Source organism: Lemur catta, chromosome 1 (genome assembly GCF_020740605.2).
Source record: "Lemur catta isolate mLemCat1 chromosome 1, mLemCat1.pri, whole genome shotgun sequence".
Taxonomy (NCBI): domain Eukaryota; kingdom Metazoa; phylum Chordata; class Mammalia; order Primates; family Lemuridae; genus Lemur; species Lemur catta.
Window position 1 is genome coordinate 199,867,524 of NC_059128.1, and position 18,078 is coordinate 199,885,601.

General features: G+C 34.4%; 1 pseudogene; it reads right to left on the bottom strand.

The window, feature by feature from the left end:
* Positions 1 to 16,333: 16,333 nt before the first annotated feature.
* LOC123646228 lies at positions 16,334 to 17,054 on the bottom strand (annotated as a pseudogene).
* Between the last annotated feature and the right edge of the window lie 1,024 nt (positions 17,055 to 18,078).

Here is an 18,078-nt window from a genome sequence, read left to right on the forward strand (position 1 = left end):
TCAAGGGTGGGGGGATTCTCTGTAAGTTGACTTAGCAGGATTCCTGTGAAAATGGTGCTATACATGTCTGGAAAGTATGGGGGCCAAGATTGAGAGGCCAAAAAGTTTGGTTAAGGGTAAAATTTTTGTCATTCTATAGGAGGTGTTTTTCTCACCAATATTGAATTCTACAATATTTTACAATATTTTTTGATTTAATAACTGAAAAATCATGCCTGTCTCTTTCATTTTTTCTTTCTTTGATTATTAGAGGTGTTAAACATTTTTTGCACAGGGTTAAATTTCCATGTGGAAAATGCATTTTTCTTAGTGATTTGAAAGATCTTCCTATACATCCAGCCTTCGAAATGCCAATCTGCTTGCTTGGGAGTACAGCAGTGGCATTCTCTTTGTATTCTTTTTGACCATTCACAAAAATTTACAGGGTCATTCTAAATTTATTAAATTTTCAAGCTGGAAACTCTTTTGTAATATTTCTTATATTAAAACTTACTACAAATTATTAGAAGCAAGTACTTTTCTATTTACACATATATATAAAATTAAATATGTATGTATATAAAATATACCTATATCTACATGTATGTTTAAATAATATAGTGTAAAAAAGTTATGAACAATTCACTGAAGCAGACAAGCAATGGACAGATTTAATATATTTAACATAGAAAGTGTTGCACCAAAAAGCAGCATTAACCTGTTCTCTAATGATTAAACTTAAATAGCATTATGGAGACAATGTAACTGAGAATGGATTCTGGAAAAGGAAACTTCTGTGGGACTGAAACTTAATGGACTTGAATTGGGTCCTTAATAGTGATTTTTAAAAGCGTTGTTAATCTGTCAGCATGTGGATAGTATTTGTAGTATTTGAACATTTCTTCACAGTGTCCAGGATCTACCAAAAGTTTTCCATTAATAAAAAAACTCTTATTCTATTAACCAAATGAGAGGAATTGTTATGGCTTCAATCAACAAATACTATTGAGCACACCAAAACTTCTAAGGCATATAAAAAAAACTAAACTTTGCCCTTGGCCTTGTTAGTGAGGTAAGGCATAAATATGAGTTAAACAATTCAAGAAAGGTTCATCCAGTGTCATTAAACCATAGCAATCTTAACTGAAAATAAAGACTGATATAAAAAACAAAAAGAACCTGGAGGCAAAGAAAGGAGGGATAACTGGTGTGGCTGAAGTAGTGTGAAATTCAGTCCCTATGGGGAAAGTAAAATTCATTGTTTTTCCTTGGAGAGTGTATACAGTGTGTGCATTCAAAGAGAAAAGGAGAGCATATTCAATTCATGGAGGATAAAAAGGGGCAAGGTCTGTTAAAGAAACTGGTTTTATTAGAGAAACAGAGAATTTGAAAGGACTAGAGATAAGCCTTCTACAACTTTTTCTCAAGCCAAGAAAAAGGGTCCAGGTGCACCGACTTGAGCTGAAGTTTTTCAAGGTTGAGTCCTGAAGGGGAACAGATGTGACTATGAAGCATGGAATCAGAGGATATCTGAAAAATAACTCCAAGGACGAAAACAAATGACAACCAAAGTGGTCAGCCCAAAATCCATGTCTGAAGTAAAAAGGATCTCTTTAAGGAGAGTAGGATAAAAGGAATAAATTTAGATGAGCATACAATAGACAGAAGTTGGGGAGTTTTCCAAAATGTTCTTATGTGTAGTCAGAGATGCAGTTGTAGAGGCCTGTGGCCTTATCTATGGTTGGAGGTGGAAATACTAAGGATATCACACAGAGTCCAACTTAAAGTTGGAATGCAATTTGGGACCAAATTATGAGGAATTATGAATTTTTGGCTGGGGACAGTCATGTATTTTTTGCACTGGAGGCAGTGATGTTCTCCTGGAGATTGGGGTGGAACTAACTGATATGAGGAAATAATATATTTAGAATAATACATTTAAACCACTTATGAGGTTATTTGTGTATCACAAATTCAATGGTGATAGGGGTACTACCTAGAAAATTAGAAATGGGAATCGAAAGGATTAAAAAGATATGAGGCATTCAGAAAAAAAGAATTGTTAAGATTCAGTGATTATTTGGCTTCTAAAAGTGAGATCCAGAAATAGAAGTAAGTCAAAGACAATTCTAAGGACTTGAGAATAGTGACTGGGAGAATCTTCTGGAAGAGCTGGTGGAGAAGAGGGAATGTGAAGATTACATTGCTTTCAGGTGGAAGGTATTGAAAGTCAAGTGTAAAGATAAAGTCATTTATAAAATTTAACCAATGAAGAATTTGTAGTCAGCTAAGTTTCTTGGGCAGTACTGTTTTATAAAGTTAAAAAATCTGTATCTATTAACAACTATCAATTTAGAATTATGACTGGCTTAAGGACCTTATTTTTCTTGCAAGCTGATAGATAATATTTAATATTTGAGTCAACATGAATTACTTAAGCTTGACTCTAATGGTTTTTACCTTGTTCTTGGGGACAGATGTTATTTTACTTCTGTGTGGTATTCAAGGAGCTACCTACTAAGATGAAAATGCTCTCTTTGAAACCAAAGTTCACCCACCATTGAAATTTTGGGGGGTTATAGGCTAGTTGTGGTCCATCATAACTTTGAAACTTTTATAGAGTTAGAAGAGAAAAGACACTGGGAAAAGTTATGGCAAGGCAGTTGCCAAGGAGGTAGCAGGTGGAGAAGAGACAATATAATACGATTTGAAAACAGTGCTTCTTAAACTTTAATGTACTTACAAATCACCTGAGGAATTTTTTTTGAAAGGCAAACTCTGATTCAGTAGTTCTGTGGAGAGGCCCAATGTCTGCTATTTTAACATGCTCTTAGAAGATGCTAAAACTCGATCCCTGGACCACATTATGAATAGCAAGATACTAGCAATCAAAGGAGAGGATTTTTAAACTAAAAAAAGTTTCTGTGCTGCGTCCTTTCAGTTTGCTTTTTCAAATCTACTCTCCACCCTTCACCTAGCAGCATGCTCCGGGGACTTCCCTTTATGGACTAGAGCCGTGGAATTCTTTATTCTGGTTTCCTGTTGGTTTTAGTTATTACATAAGTGGCATCAGCTGAAACTGGAAGGAGGGATGTGATTGAAGTCTGGGTATATACAGTCAGTTTTGCTATAACAGGACATAGACATGTGAGTTCCTAAAAATCACCATGGTGTGCAAAACCATGCAGTTAAAACCACAGAGGCCTGAGAAAATGGTATTAGGGGCACAGCGCTCAAAAACTTTGTTAGTGACACACACACACATGCATGCACACACATGCACGCAAAGATGAGAACCTAATAAAAACTGTAGCACAGTTTTATACATAAGTGATTAAAAAATTCACAAAAATACTACAATAAATGTGGCACTTTACCTTGGGAAAAAACCTGAAATGTGCCTGTGGGCATTGGAAAGGTTGTAGGTTGTGAGTTATCGTGAAGTGGTAGAAAGGTTATCTGAAATTGTAATAAAAGTTGTAATACCAGATGTGGATGGATGGGCTTATAACAGACATTGTGAACTGAGGTAGTTGGTAGGTATTTGAGGTGAATGTACATGTGTGTTGTGTATTCCCATCAAATGTGGTTCAAATATGCCATTTTCTCTGTTCACTTAGTATTTCTCACAGATGAACTTGTGTATAAAGAAACATTAAATCTGATTATATTCAAATTGTTGTGGAATATATCAATAGCACTGAAACAAATTTATACTTCGAAAACAAGAGTTTTGCTGCAGGTTGCTCCATCCTCTTACTTAGACATGTGACTCTTGTAGGTATGCTCTCCTACAGCTACAAAAATTACTTCTGGGTTCTGGTAATCACCATTCACCTTGCCCTTCAGACCTACGGGTGGTAACAGCTCCCTGCTATTTCTAACCCTGGGTGATACTGTGATTGACTGTTAGTTTCATTTAACCTTGCCCACATCTTTGTAAATAGTGCCTTTAATGCATGCCCTTCAATTACCTATACTGTTTGAGTTTGCCATATGGTTCCTTCCAGTCCCCAGACAATGTTCATATGTGATTAGTGATGTGAAAAGATTGAGTAGAATGCGGGCTTGATATAGGATTTTGGATTTAATTATTATCTGTGTCCACTAACAGATATTATAAGAAACTGGTTCTACACACAGCAGCCAGCCAGACCCTTTAAAAAGTAACTTAGACCAATATATTTCCATTCACAAAACCTTACAAGGGCTTCCTTTTACTCTTAGAGTGAAATCAATGGTCCTTTCAGTGGCTTACAAGACCTCAGATAGCCTAATTTCCTGCTCCATCTTTGAATTTACCACACTCCAGTATCAGCTCTCTGTTTTACTCCCTTTGTTCCAGCAGCACAGGTCTTCTTGCAGTCCTGGAGCTTGCCAGGTGGCTTCTGCCCTAGGTCCTTTGCACTGGCTCTTCCCTCTCCAAGATATTTGCATGGCTAACTCTCTCCTTTGCAAATATTTATTCAAATGTCATTCTTTCAATGAGACCTATTTTGATCTCCCATTTGGAATTGCAACTCATTCCCCAGAACTCACAATCCCTATTAACCTGCTCTATTTTAATTTTTCCATAGCACTATCATATTTTCACATGCCATGCAATTTGCTACTTACTTTTTAAATTGTTTTGATTCTTTAACTAGAATAAAAATTCTCTGAGAGATGGTTATTTTTGGTCTATTTTAAAAATAAGTATATCTAGAATTGCTAGTGAATTGACTCACATTTGAAGATGCCACTTTTTTGTTTTTTTGGAGATGGGGTCTTGTTCTGTCACACAGGCTGGAGTGCAATGGCACAATCATAGCTCACTGCAGCCTCAAACTCTTAAACTCAAGTAATCCTGCCTCAGCCTCCTGAATGGCTGGGATTATAGGTGTGAGTCACTGAGCCTGGCTAAGATGCCACTATTGATGCAACATGTACTTTGGATTTTCTTTTCAATAATGTAGACAGGTATTTGTGGAGACATGCTAATTGAATACATTTGAAGGCTGTTTTCTGGATAAAGAGTACAATCTGTAGCAAAGAACATATTTTCTAAGTATGAAGGCCCCCAACTTTTCTGACAGGGTTGACCCTTCATCCACTAAAAAACAAAGTGATATTGTTTAAATTACAATGTTTTCAAGTTGTAAAAATGTGATTTTAATGAGAAGGGAAGGCTACCAAACTACCACAAGCTCTTGGAAAGCATTCAAGAAGTCCAATGCCTGACCCATGTAGGAATCGTCTTAACATCATTGCTGAAGCTAATCATCCAGTCACAGCCTGGAAATATCTCAGGTTTTGTTCTATATTCTATTATGTTTTAATTAGAAATTTTTTTTAATAAAAAAAGATCTGAGTCTTCCTGCTCAATAGCTCCATCCAGGCACTATGGCAATAAGATACAATTTATTCCATTACATTCAAGACTTGCTTTTGTGTTTAAGGTTCACTTCTATAAAGTTCTGAAACCCAGTGATTCTCCCTTATAATCTAACAAGATCAACCCAATCCTGCCATTAGCCAGAATGTAGCTAGAATCTTGTCCATGCTTCAAGATTTATTTATCTTTTGCTAGAAAAGATTCTGTGTAATTCTTATAATCATCCCTAGCATAAGCTCTTAAAAGATTTAAGGGCCACAAATGAATGAATCACTCTTATGATACAAATAAATTACATTTTATATTTGGAAAGAACTTACCCCTCCTTTTTCCCCAACATACTTTGCTTTAGCTAGGATAGATATTAATAAATTCTCCAAAAATTCGAGTTTCCATATGTTTACATATAAAAAAGGGTTATTAAGAGTCTTCTTTCTTTGTATTTCTATCTGAAAGTAATTTTTTTTGAACTTTCAAGACTAAAGACTAATTTTATTAAATTACAGTTGAGTTGGCTGTAAGACAAGGCTACTATTTTGATTATGATGCATCTCATTATATAAAATATTTAAATTAAGGATCTATTTCATTGTTCTTAATTGAATGATTCAAAACAATAATGACAGTAAAACTTTAATTCATGTATTTAAAACAGTTTTTGTGAATGACAGTTATGTAGATTATTTTAGAATGTTAGTAGAACAATGATATCTAAATCATAATAATGTCCATTCAATCGGTTTTTCATTCAATGGTTTCAGAACATCGATTATATGAAAAATATTGTACTGAACTGGCAAAAAAGAGTAGCATTTTATACTACACTTCATGTTTTCATATTAAAGGACACATTAGCCCTAAAACTAGTAAATGACAGTCTTTGGGCAACTAAATTACAGTTTTTGCTTCTTTGTAATGAGAATCTTCCTTATATAGATGTCTAAAAAATAAATGTTATTCTCTGGTTTTTTATGATATATTCATTTATGTATCACTAAGAATCTAGGCACTTGAAGAACAGTAATCTTACAGTTCTTCTCAATTCCTGAAGTGTCTAACTGAAGTGCTAGGCAAGGAATGGAAACTGAATAAATGTGTTGAGTGATGTAAAATAATTCATGTAATCATGTAGATGTTTAGTGACTTAAGCTGAGAAAACATCTGGTAAGTTGAATTTGTGTTTATGCAGATTTTAGTTGCTCTTTACACATACTCCTAAGTTGAAAAAATCTTTACTATAATCACATAAATACTAAGTGTAGATTGAATTGTAAGTATCATTATCAAGCTTTTGCAAAAGTTTAATATGGGGAAATTCTGAATCAGGAATTATTTCTCCTCAGGAGTTGTGTTTTCTCTTTCAGAAAAGTCAAATACCCAGGAAAGACCCTGTGGGAAATTGCTGCAGAATATAGAAGATAAACAAACAAACAAAAAACCCCAAACAATAAAAAACCTCACAACATAAAAAAAATGCAGTGACAATATTTTTAGACATTTATACTGAAAAAGAACAAAACATCCATTGTAAAGTTTGACCCGATAAAGAATATGCATAAAAGTGACACATGGAATGAAATAATCTAGTATTTTCCTAACAGCTGGCTTACAGTGAGGCTGATGGAAGGGAAGGTGTGCTTTGAGGAAGGCATTGATGTCACTGGCATTAAGTGAGGATCAACAGAAACTTACTTTCTCAGCCAATGTTCTATTTTGTGTAAAAACAGAAAACATACAGTGATGGGTGCAACATCTGTTGAATTGTCTTTAACATACCAAGCTAAAATGGGATTTTCAATTTGAGAAATAGGGTTTAGAAAAGAATTAAGGAGGAAAATGTAGCCCCAAATTAGGAAATAAAATATTTATGTAAAGAAATTTTCACAAGAAATACTGTAAATTCCGGATGGAAAATAGGTTGACAGACAGCTTGATGGCAGAGCTGACTAAGACAGACAAGAGATTCTGGTTTATTTTTTTTTTAATACAGTGACAATTAAATGCAACACAGGTTTGGTACAGTTGGGCTTTAGAGAAGACGTCATTTTTTGTCACACACATTTCTGCGGCTTGCTGAATTATGAGGAGACAGTGGCATGGAAGAAAAGGAGGGTAACAGCCCATCTGTTTCAGATAAGGAAGATCTCATATAAAGTGGCAGTTGTAGGGGGGTGGCAGGAAGCTGACCAAAAGTCAAGGAGGATTGAACATCAAACAAAGGCTCACTATAGAGAAATAAGAGCATAGAACATCAATGATATGATTATAAGGAGCCTAGAAAGGAAGCCAACTTATATAATTTCTGGGCCAAGCTAAGGATAAATTTATAACAAGCCAGAAAATTAATCAAATATATTTATGTTTAACATTGAATATAGGTTATTACCAACAAATATTTCCTTGACTTAATGTCTAATTCTATTGGTTAGGATTGACTCCCTGTCTCATAATTAGCTACCGATATCTTCCACTTAGGTACTAATCAACTACACATACTGTTGTTGGCTGAATCTGATCCTGTGTGGATGGGCTGGGAAAGGGGAGCAGTCAGTAAAGGCAACTATGTTGAATATGAAGGATGAGCTATTCGTAAAAGTAGTTGCTTGAATTTCTAGGAAGTAAGTCTAGAAAAATAATAAATCGTTTATTTCTTGAAAGGTAAAGGGTGATTTCTTGAGCTCACCTCTACCCTTTAGAACATCCCAAACATTCATGATAGACTGTTAAAAAAGAACATCATCTATTGAGCAATTATAAAATAGTGATTTCTCCAAAGCCTGCATGTTCAGATGTGGTAGTCAGATTAATTCCATGTTATAAGTGAAACAATTTCTGGGAAGAAAACATTTAACAACATTTTAAGGAAGAAAAAACAGCAGATTTTTTAAAGGCATGCTAAAAATACAAAGGAAGATGGAAATACATTAATAGTGGGAAGTTTATTTCATATGTCACTGTCCCTGCATTAGCTAAATAACATAATGAATAAGGTACATATAACTATCTGTACCATGAAAACACTACCTTTCACATGCATGTGGCTAGTCACAAAATCACAGACCAAACTCAAATAATGTAACCCAAGTAGGATAGTTACCACAGTAAAAGTAAAGGAAGTTTCAGAGGATCAACAATACTCATCATCCACAGTCCTCCTACCCATTCCCCATGGTCTCCAGGCTTCCAGACTAGGTATTGCTAAATGAACATTCTATCAAACCTTTAAAATTAATATCTCAAAAGAGAAAAATAATGTGATCCATAGGTTCTGAAAATGTAGTAGATAACATTTGTACTAGATAAAATATGAATGGCATACTCCTACAGTATGACTGAATATGAATAAAATAAATATTTCTGCACTTTGATAAAATAGTAATAGATGAGTAATTTCACAGTGTGTCAATATTGGAATAGATGTGACTTTCAGAGTTATGAAAAAAAACAGCATCATGCTTTAGAACCATGGATAGGAGCAAGATAAGGATATATGCTATCATCTATATTATTATCAATATTTAACATTGTAATGGAGCCAATGCAATTAGATAAGAAAAGAAAGCAGTAGGTATAAAAGTAGAATGTAAAAAGGAGCACTATTAGCAGACATTTTGAGTGTTTACCTATAAACCTGAAAGAACAAATCGGAATCTATTACAAGTAAAAGATTAGTAGATAGCTATGTAAAAATTTAATATACAAAAATCAATGAAATTTAATTAGACAACCAAATCTAGTTAGATAAGCTAATAGAAGAAATATTCCACTTAAGACAATTATTACAGACCTAGAATTAGAATAATCAAAAAAGATATAGTGTGTACATAGTGTGCATGCATATATGTATTTATAGATACACATATTAACACATATGCATATATGTATGAATGTATATGAACACTAACATATCTCAGAGGGATGCCAAAAAGAAACTAAGATGAATCTTAGGTAGAAACTCTAAATAAATTAGTATTAATTTAAAGGAACAATTATACTTCTTAAATTAATGTATAAAGGTAATAAAATCTTAATAAAAATACTAGCAAGATATTTTTAAACTGGTGAGTTAATTCTAAAATTCAAATGATTAAGCAAGAAAAGTCAGGAGAATTCTAACAAACAAAAGTAATGTAAATGTAGCGCAACTAGGACTACTAGAAATAAAATGTTTTAAAAACTCTTAGAATTTGAACAGTGAGGTACTTGTACAAGAATTGACAGAGCTATGGGACAGAATAGAGAGTACAGTACCAATCCAAATACATCTGGAAATTTAGTATTCAATAAAGACAATACTTCAGTGATTAAAGCAATGAATTCATCAATAAATGGTATTGGGACAATTGATTAATTACTTAGGAAAAAGAATTTGAATTTAAACTTCACATTTAAACATTAAATAATTTACATTTAAATAAATGTTACATAGATCAATAATTTATATGTCAAAAGGAGATTTAAAAGCCCATGAATAAACCAGGAGAGATTTTTAAAAATTATCTCAGAGTGAAGAAGTTCTCATTAATTATGACCTAAACCCCAGAAGCAATAAAACAAAAATATTTTTCTAATTGCACTGTATAACTTCAGAATAACAAAAATAGCTGTATGAAATTTAAAAGGTAAGTAACAAATTGGGGAAATATTTTCAAATTATATCACATGAAAATCACTATCCCCTAATATAGAAAAGTTTTTTGCTAATCAATAAGGTACCCTAAAATAGGAAAAAAATATATGCAGTTTACATAAAATAAAATGTGAATTTTTCCTAGACAAAAATATGTTCAAGTTCAGCCATAAGAAAAAGAAAAATGTTCTTATGAACAATTTTTGCCTATTAGATTAGCAAATATAATAAAAGATTAGTAATAAAATGTTTTGGTGAGAATGTAAAACAGGAAAAGTTTATACATTGCTGATGTTGGATAATATTTCTTGTATTAAAATGTACTTATTATTTGATTCCTTTTATAGTATTTTATAGTCAAGATATATTGTACACATGAGAAATGTAAAAGTACATATTATTGATAAATTGTTATTTTAAAATGAAAAGAAATATATTTATCACTAAGAAATTGGTTAAATAAATTATAATTTATCTCTTAAGGAGAATATATAAACTATGTATTCCATGCACCTATATAAAGAGATAAGAATAAGATAAGTACTGATGTGGAATTATCTCAAAGATAAATTAAGTAATAATAATAAAAAATGTAGGTTTAGAACAATGAGAATGCTATTAGGTATATATATGTTTGCCTGTGTGAAAGATGCTTCTAGAAAAATGCATTTTGAGAAAGAATCTGAGTGGTAGGTAAGTGGCTGAGAGACAGGGGGAGGAGGAAAATCACTTTTTATTGTATACCTTTTTGCATTTCTTGAATTTTGTATTGCGTGTATATTGTGCATTCAGAGCAACAAATCCTCACTTTACATGGTTCTGATGTGCATGAATTCCAGTTACCATGATTTAGTTAAATAACACCTGTCCCCCAAAAACATGGTTAAAATTTCAACTACCATTATATATTAGCTGTGAGTAATTCATAAGGCACAAACTTTGCTGCTTAGCTCTTCAGTTCACAAATGATGGTGTAAATAACAGATGTGTGTCATGATATAGGAGCAACCACATCACTTCTTCCAACATTGGGTGATTATTGGTTATTGCACAACAGTTATTCAATTCATTCACAGACAGCAAAGTGTGTAGTTGTGCTGTATTTGTCTCCAGTTGATAAAACCACATGACATTTTACAAAAATGGGTACTGTAAAGAGGGCATTGGCTAACAAAGACAAAAGTGCAACAAAGAAACAAAAGCGAAATGTTGAAATTTGAGGAGAATGTAAATACATTTATAGAAGAAATAGCTGATGCAAGAATGTTGAGATGGCCGCTATTTGAGACACTGATATGCAGTGGAGCAATTCAGTGAAGGTGAACTTAACAACACTATGAAAAAAGTGCTTGTGATGAAAGGAAAAAAGTGCTTGTGATGCCCCAGAAGAATGGACACTGGCAAAAACAACTTCACATTCAACCAACTCTTAGAAATGTTTCATGACATTGAAAGCATAAAGGACAAAATTTTGGAAGCTGATCCAAAGTTAGAAAGAAATATAACAATTTGCCAGGGCATAAAAAAGATAGTTGCTCCATATGGTAAATTATACAATGAGAATAATGCAAGCGTTATTTGAACGATTCGATAACTTTTTACAAAGAATGAAAGTGTTTCTAATGTTTTAAATACTAAATATGTACTAAGTTTACCATTTTTTCATTTCCCTATATGTTTACAACTAACAAAAGAGAGTTTTTGATGTTTTGACAAAGATTTTTAAAGGCCATGAAAAAAATCACAATTTTTCTCATTGATTGTTCAGATTGCTTTGCATGGTCTCAGCCTGCATGATCATCGTTATAGTGCCAGATCATGTGTGAAGCAAGGACTACCTATACAGTATTTTAAAGAAACAACTGCAGTAGTTTAAGATTTACTAAATTAATAAGTAGGTTCCTATGAAATTATACAAAATCATCTTTGTTTTTGCTTTTATATGAGCAGGTTAGTTAATAACACCAGAAATGGAAATCATTTCTGTTCAAGAATTTAAGATATTTATGAGGAAAATGAGATCAAAGGATGTCTGTTTTATGTTTTGCTTTTAAAATGAGACTTTTGCACTCTAATATTACTGATGGTTTTCAATCTGTCTGGCCTTTCTTTTCATTTTTTGTTTTGTTCCCATTATAACTTTTTTCTCTGCGAATGTTTTTGAATACTTGTCCCATTCTCTTTGGGATGTCTGATATACATTATCTCAAGCTGATTACCTGGTTTAATGCCTCCCATTTATAGATATTCATATTTATTTTTCCACACCAGAGCTCTTTTCTCTACCTCATCTCTCCCCCAACTTCGAGGTCTATTGAAGAGTTGGCCAAAAGAAAATAATAGTGATTTGGCTGCTTCAACAATACAAAATAACTGGCTTATAAAGGATAGAGGTTTAATTATTAATTTTTTTTAATCTTTCATGAAAGTTTGAGTTGGGAGTGGTCCTGGGTAGTGCATCTCTGCCCCATGAAGTTACCAGCTACTCAAGTTTATCCTGTTTGTTCTTCTGCTAATCCTAGGGAAATATCCTTGTCAGTATGGTTCAAGTAAGCGCATACCTGACCACATGCCCATGTGTTTGTTTACAGGAAGGACAAAAGTAGAAGTGATTGCAAGAGACTTTCTTCTTATGTCATGACCCGGAAGTTTTGCACATCACTTACATGCATGCACCATTGACCAGATCTAGCTCTAAAAGAGTGTCTAGCTGGGTGGCCATTTGTGGTGAGCGTGGTCCTAATACTTGAAGGAAGACAGGGAAAATGGAAATTCAGGAACAATAATCAGTCTGCCACCATATCCCTAATTCTCAATATCCACTTTTATGTTTGTACTGGCTTTCTAAGTTCTGACTTCTCAATCTTTGTCCATGACCAATTTCTTTTTGTCTATGATAAGTATGACATTTGTTATTATCATAAAGACTTAGGATTTTAAGAGAAGCTTGCATTTGATATATTAGTAATTACCTCCTTGGTATTATTCCTATGTCATTGGGATTAATTCCTACTCATGATGAGTACAAATTAACCAATCATCAATGGCTTTATTATCTGAACAGTTAAGTTTCCTGGAAGCATATTCAACTGTATTAGAAACCATAGGATTCTTTCTTCTGTCCATAACAAGCATCATTGGATCTTTACTCATCCTTCCTACAAAAGACTTAAACATCAGATTGGAGTTTTATGCTCAAAACAGTACATTCCAAACCAAAGCATGTTCAGTGTGCTAGCTCTTTCCAAAGTAACATAATATATAAAAGATTCTATAGTAACTTTACCATTAAATTTTTTTTGAAAAGTGGAAAAAATTCTTTCAATAAATGTGATAGAATATGTTAGAAAAGGGTGAATTTGTTTAATATAAAGAACTCTTTCAGTTAGTGTAAAAAAAAGGCTAGTAATGGAAAGAAAAATAGACAAAAATATGAACATTTGTATGAAAAGCAAATGACCAGTAAACGTATGGAATATGTTAATCTTTATTGTTATTAGTAAGCACAAATACTAGAAGCACTTGAAGTATAACAATTAGGGCATGATTAAATAAATACATTATGGTTTATTTTTGTATTTGAATATTATATATCACACATATTTATTGGAAAATACTTATTTTAAATTATAAAAGGTAGCAATACAATAACAACATAATTTTCAAACATATATAGGAAAAGAGAGATTAATAAATTTGAAGAGTACAGTATGAGACAGAAAGAGACTTTAAAAGATTGAAAAAAAATAAAAAAACATAGGCAATGGGAAAAACAGATATGAGAAAATTCCACATTGGAATTTTTAAAATTCAGAATACACTTAAATATGGTTTACAGGGGACATATCGAAACCACGCCACAGAAAGGTTAAAAGTAAGATGGTGGCACTTACTTTAGACAAATAATAACCAAAGGCAACAGGGATAGTAATATTAAGTTGAGAAAAAAATAAGCATAGTTAAGAATAAGAGACAATTCCTTATTTTAAAAAAGGAACAATAAACCATAAAAATAAAAATTCTAAAAATTTATGTAGCTTACAACATAGCCTCAGGATAAAATAAATAATGGACAGAAGTAAGAGGATCAATGGACAAATCCCAAATCTTGATGGGTGATTTTAACACATTTCTTGCCTTTTGCTGCCATAGATAAGTAGTTCTCAAACTTTAGCATGCATCCAAATAATCTAGAGAGCTTTTTAAAACACAAATTGCTTTGCCCCACCCACAGCATTTTTAATTCAGTAGATCTGGGACAAGGTCAGAGAATTGTTATAGGCTCACTGTAAAGCTGCCCCTTAAAAATTAATGAAGGGCTTCAAGGTGGAAACTGTGGCACTAGTCTGATTTCTGCAGAAGTACAGGCATAGCTAAAAGTTAACCAGGCATTGTTTCATAACTTGCCTTCCTGTAATTGCTTACTGCTTAGGAGTCATGTATGCCTGGCTGTCACAGGATTTGTAACTTCCCTAATTTCTTCTATAGATAGCATCACCATTGTAAAATCTAAAACTTGTCTTTGAGATATTTTCCTAATTCTACCTTTGGGTAGACCAACTGATGCTAACCAGATGGGCATATTTAGAAACTGACTCAACAGGTCCTGTGACCCTCTTCCTAGGAACTGACTCAGCATAAGAAGATGATTTCTGCTTCCCTACCCTATGAATTCATCCTGAGCCAATCAGCAAACCCAATTCCCCAGCCCTTTGTCTGCCAAACTGTCTTTAAAAACCCTGGCCCTCAAATTCTCAGGGAGATGGATTTGAGAAATTCCTCCTATCTCCCCACTCAGAGCCCTGTGATATTAAACTCTTTCTTTGTTGCGTCTTCTGCTGTCTTAGTGTGTTGTCTTCCTTTTGTGCAGAAGTCAATTGAACCCGGTTGGGTGGTAACAGCTGGATTTGTGCCCAGCATAGGCAATGGAAATCATTTGTCTGAATTGTAACAAACCAATACACAGAAACAGTGGGTGTTGCAGCACAGAAAGAGATCAGTAATCAGATGGCCACTGTACAAGGAGGTGGAAGAGAACCTCAAATCCACCTCCCTGAGGCTCTTGGGATGGGATTTTTAAGGGAATTGTGGCGGGTAAGGGCCTGAGCGGCTGGGATTGCTGATTGGCTCCAGTGTGGGGGAGGAAATCATAAGGATGTGAAAACTACATTCTTGTGCTGAGTCAATTCCTTGGAGGGGTTATTCAGACTAGCTGGCATCAGCAGACCCACTGGAATCCAAGAGCAGGAAAACATCTCAAATGGAAACTTGAGGTTTCTTAACATTAATTAAAGATATCACCTTATAGAAACAACTAAGGGAAGCTAGTGCCTCCACAAGACTTTTGGCAGTAAGCAACTGTAAGGAGAGGGGCAGAAGGGCAGGCTGCAAGTGACTATAAGGAAGTGGGTTAAAGGGCAAGCTGGTTAGTATTTAGTAGTGTTTCTATTCAGAGTCTGTATTTTATTTAAGGATTCATGTTTGCTTTTCATTAGGACCGTGTCAGAATCTTCATTTCTAACAAGTTCCCAGTTGAAGCTGATGATGCTGGCTCAGGGACTACACTTTGAGAATCATTGCTATAGGGCTAGTGTAACCAGTGTTCTGATCTTTTAAGAACAATCAGAAATGTAAAATGTCCAATTTTTAAAACATTGAATAATCCAAATCAATCATATCAGGGGGCAGTATCTGATGTTTGTCTATCCCTTAAATTTAGGAAAGGATGGTTTGTGGATTGTAATTTCCCTGTCCACTTCTGCCTTAGTTTATATTGCTGTTGCATCCTCCAGAATTGTTCTCTTCTTCATACTTGATCATTAACTACTTTATGATCATCAGTTTCATACATATGTAATTGCCCCACATTAATGGTTGGTTTCCAGTAGAAGTTTACCTACCCTGAATTGTGCACTGTTTTTACATATGTGCTTTTATCTTCCGTTTTAAAACAGAACATATAATGGTTTTTAAATAGAGAAAAAAGGATTCTTATGATGTAGATTATTGCTAAATGAAGTTAATGCTTCATTTTTACTCAGAGAAGAAAATGGTACATATTAGAAGTAGAAAATAACTCTATGTGCATTTTTAGTTATTTATGTGGAAACCATGTGCAAGAATATAAGCATGTTAAAATAAGAAAAGTTGATCAGTGCATTAATAATTTTTGGAGAGGGTACCAAATTTCTTTATTTGAAGGAATGGTACTAATGAAAGAACTTAAGTGGATGTTTTGGTACAACTTATAGGAAAAGTAAAGGAAATCCCAATGTGCAGGCACTGCCCTGGTGACCAGAGAAGTCACCTGAGGGCTATGGGGAAGTTAGCCTAAGATTTAACTCTCATTATCAGTCTCCCAGGATGTGTTTGTCAAAGAGATATTCTGCGATGCTATGTTCAGAGGCTCCCATCTTGCGTAAGTTGGTTACATGGTCACCCAATTCTTCAATGAATTTCACCTGTTCATTCAGGCAGTGTGTCTCAATGAAGCAACACAAGTGGGGGTCGTTTTTGTCAATGGCCAGTTTGTGCAATTCCAATAGTGACTGATGCATGCTTTTTTTCCCCAAGTATAACACATAGTCCAAGTCATTCAGCCCACTCACCTAGTCATCACTGTCTGCTTCCTTGATATCCTCAAGGAAGATCTGACCACCTTGTTGGTTCTGCAGCTTCACTAGTTTCTTAGCATGTTACCTCTCCTCATGAGATTTGTGAAGAAAGTATTTGGTAAAGTTCTTCAAAGCCACATCATCATGGTCCAAGTAGTAATACATGGATGGGTAGATGTAGAAGGCTAGGGCTCCAGGTTGATCTGGTGGTTGATGGTGGAATCTGAGTCATGGTGGTAGTACTGGTGCACCTGCGTGTGATGGGGGTGCTGTAATCAAGGAGGTGGCTGGGGAGAAGCACGGCCTGGGCAGCTGTGCAGTGCGGAAGCTGCTTCAGGGCCTTGGGGCAGTCCAAGGGCACAGTGAGGAGGTGGAGGCTAGCCAGGGTGGGGAGAAGCGCCGGGTTCCCTCCAAGCACTGTTGAAACAGGAAACTGTGGTGACTCAGTAAAGAACATCTGGCAATAAACTTTTTTTGTAGAGGCAGGGATTTGGCTATGTTGCCTAGGCTGGGCTGGAACTCCTGGCCTCAAGTGATCCTCCTGTCTCAGCCTCCCAAGTAACTGGAACTACAGGCACATGTCACCACTCCTGGATAGTAATCTTTTTGGAAGTTGAATATAAATAGATTTTGTATGTTCATTATTTTTCCATGACATTTCTATTGTAAATTTGTAGTGCCTAGTCTCCAGAAACAATTTAGCAACATATACAGGCATACCTCAGAGATATTGTGGATTTGGTTCCAGACTAAATAAAGTAAGTATCACAATAAAGTAAGTCACACAAATTTCTTAGTTTCCCAGTGCATATAAAAGTTATGTTTTCATGGTAATATAGTCTAAGTGTGCAATAGCAGTATGACTAAAAATATAATGTATATATTAATTTAAAAATTCTTTATGGCTAAAAATTGCTAATGCTCATCTGAGCCTTCAGCTAATCATAATTTTTTGATGGTGAATGGCAAAGCCTTCATGTTGATCGCTGCTGACTGATAAGGGTGGTGATTGCTGATGGTTGGGGTAGTTGTCACAGTTTCTTAAAATGAGATGACAGTGAAGTTTGCCACATTAATTGACTCTTCTTTCACAAAAGCTTTCTCCGTAGCATGCAATATCCACAGTAGAACTTCATTCAAAATTAGAGTCAATTCTCTCAAATCCTGCCAATGCTATATCAACTAAGTTTATATAATATTCTAAGTCATTTGTTGTCATTTGAACAATGTTCACAGCAGGAGTAGATTGCATCTCAAGGAACCAGTTTCTTTGTTCATCTATAAGAAGCAACCACTTATCCTATCAAGTTTGATCATGAGCTTGCAGCAATTTAGTCATATCTTCAGGCTTCATGTCTATTTCTAGTATTTTTTGTTATTTCCACTACATCTGGAGTTACTTCCTCCACTGAAGTCTCGAACCCCTCAAAGTCATCCATACGTGTTGGAATCAACTTCTTCCAAACTTCTGTTAATGTTGT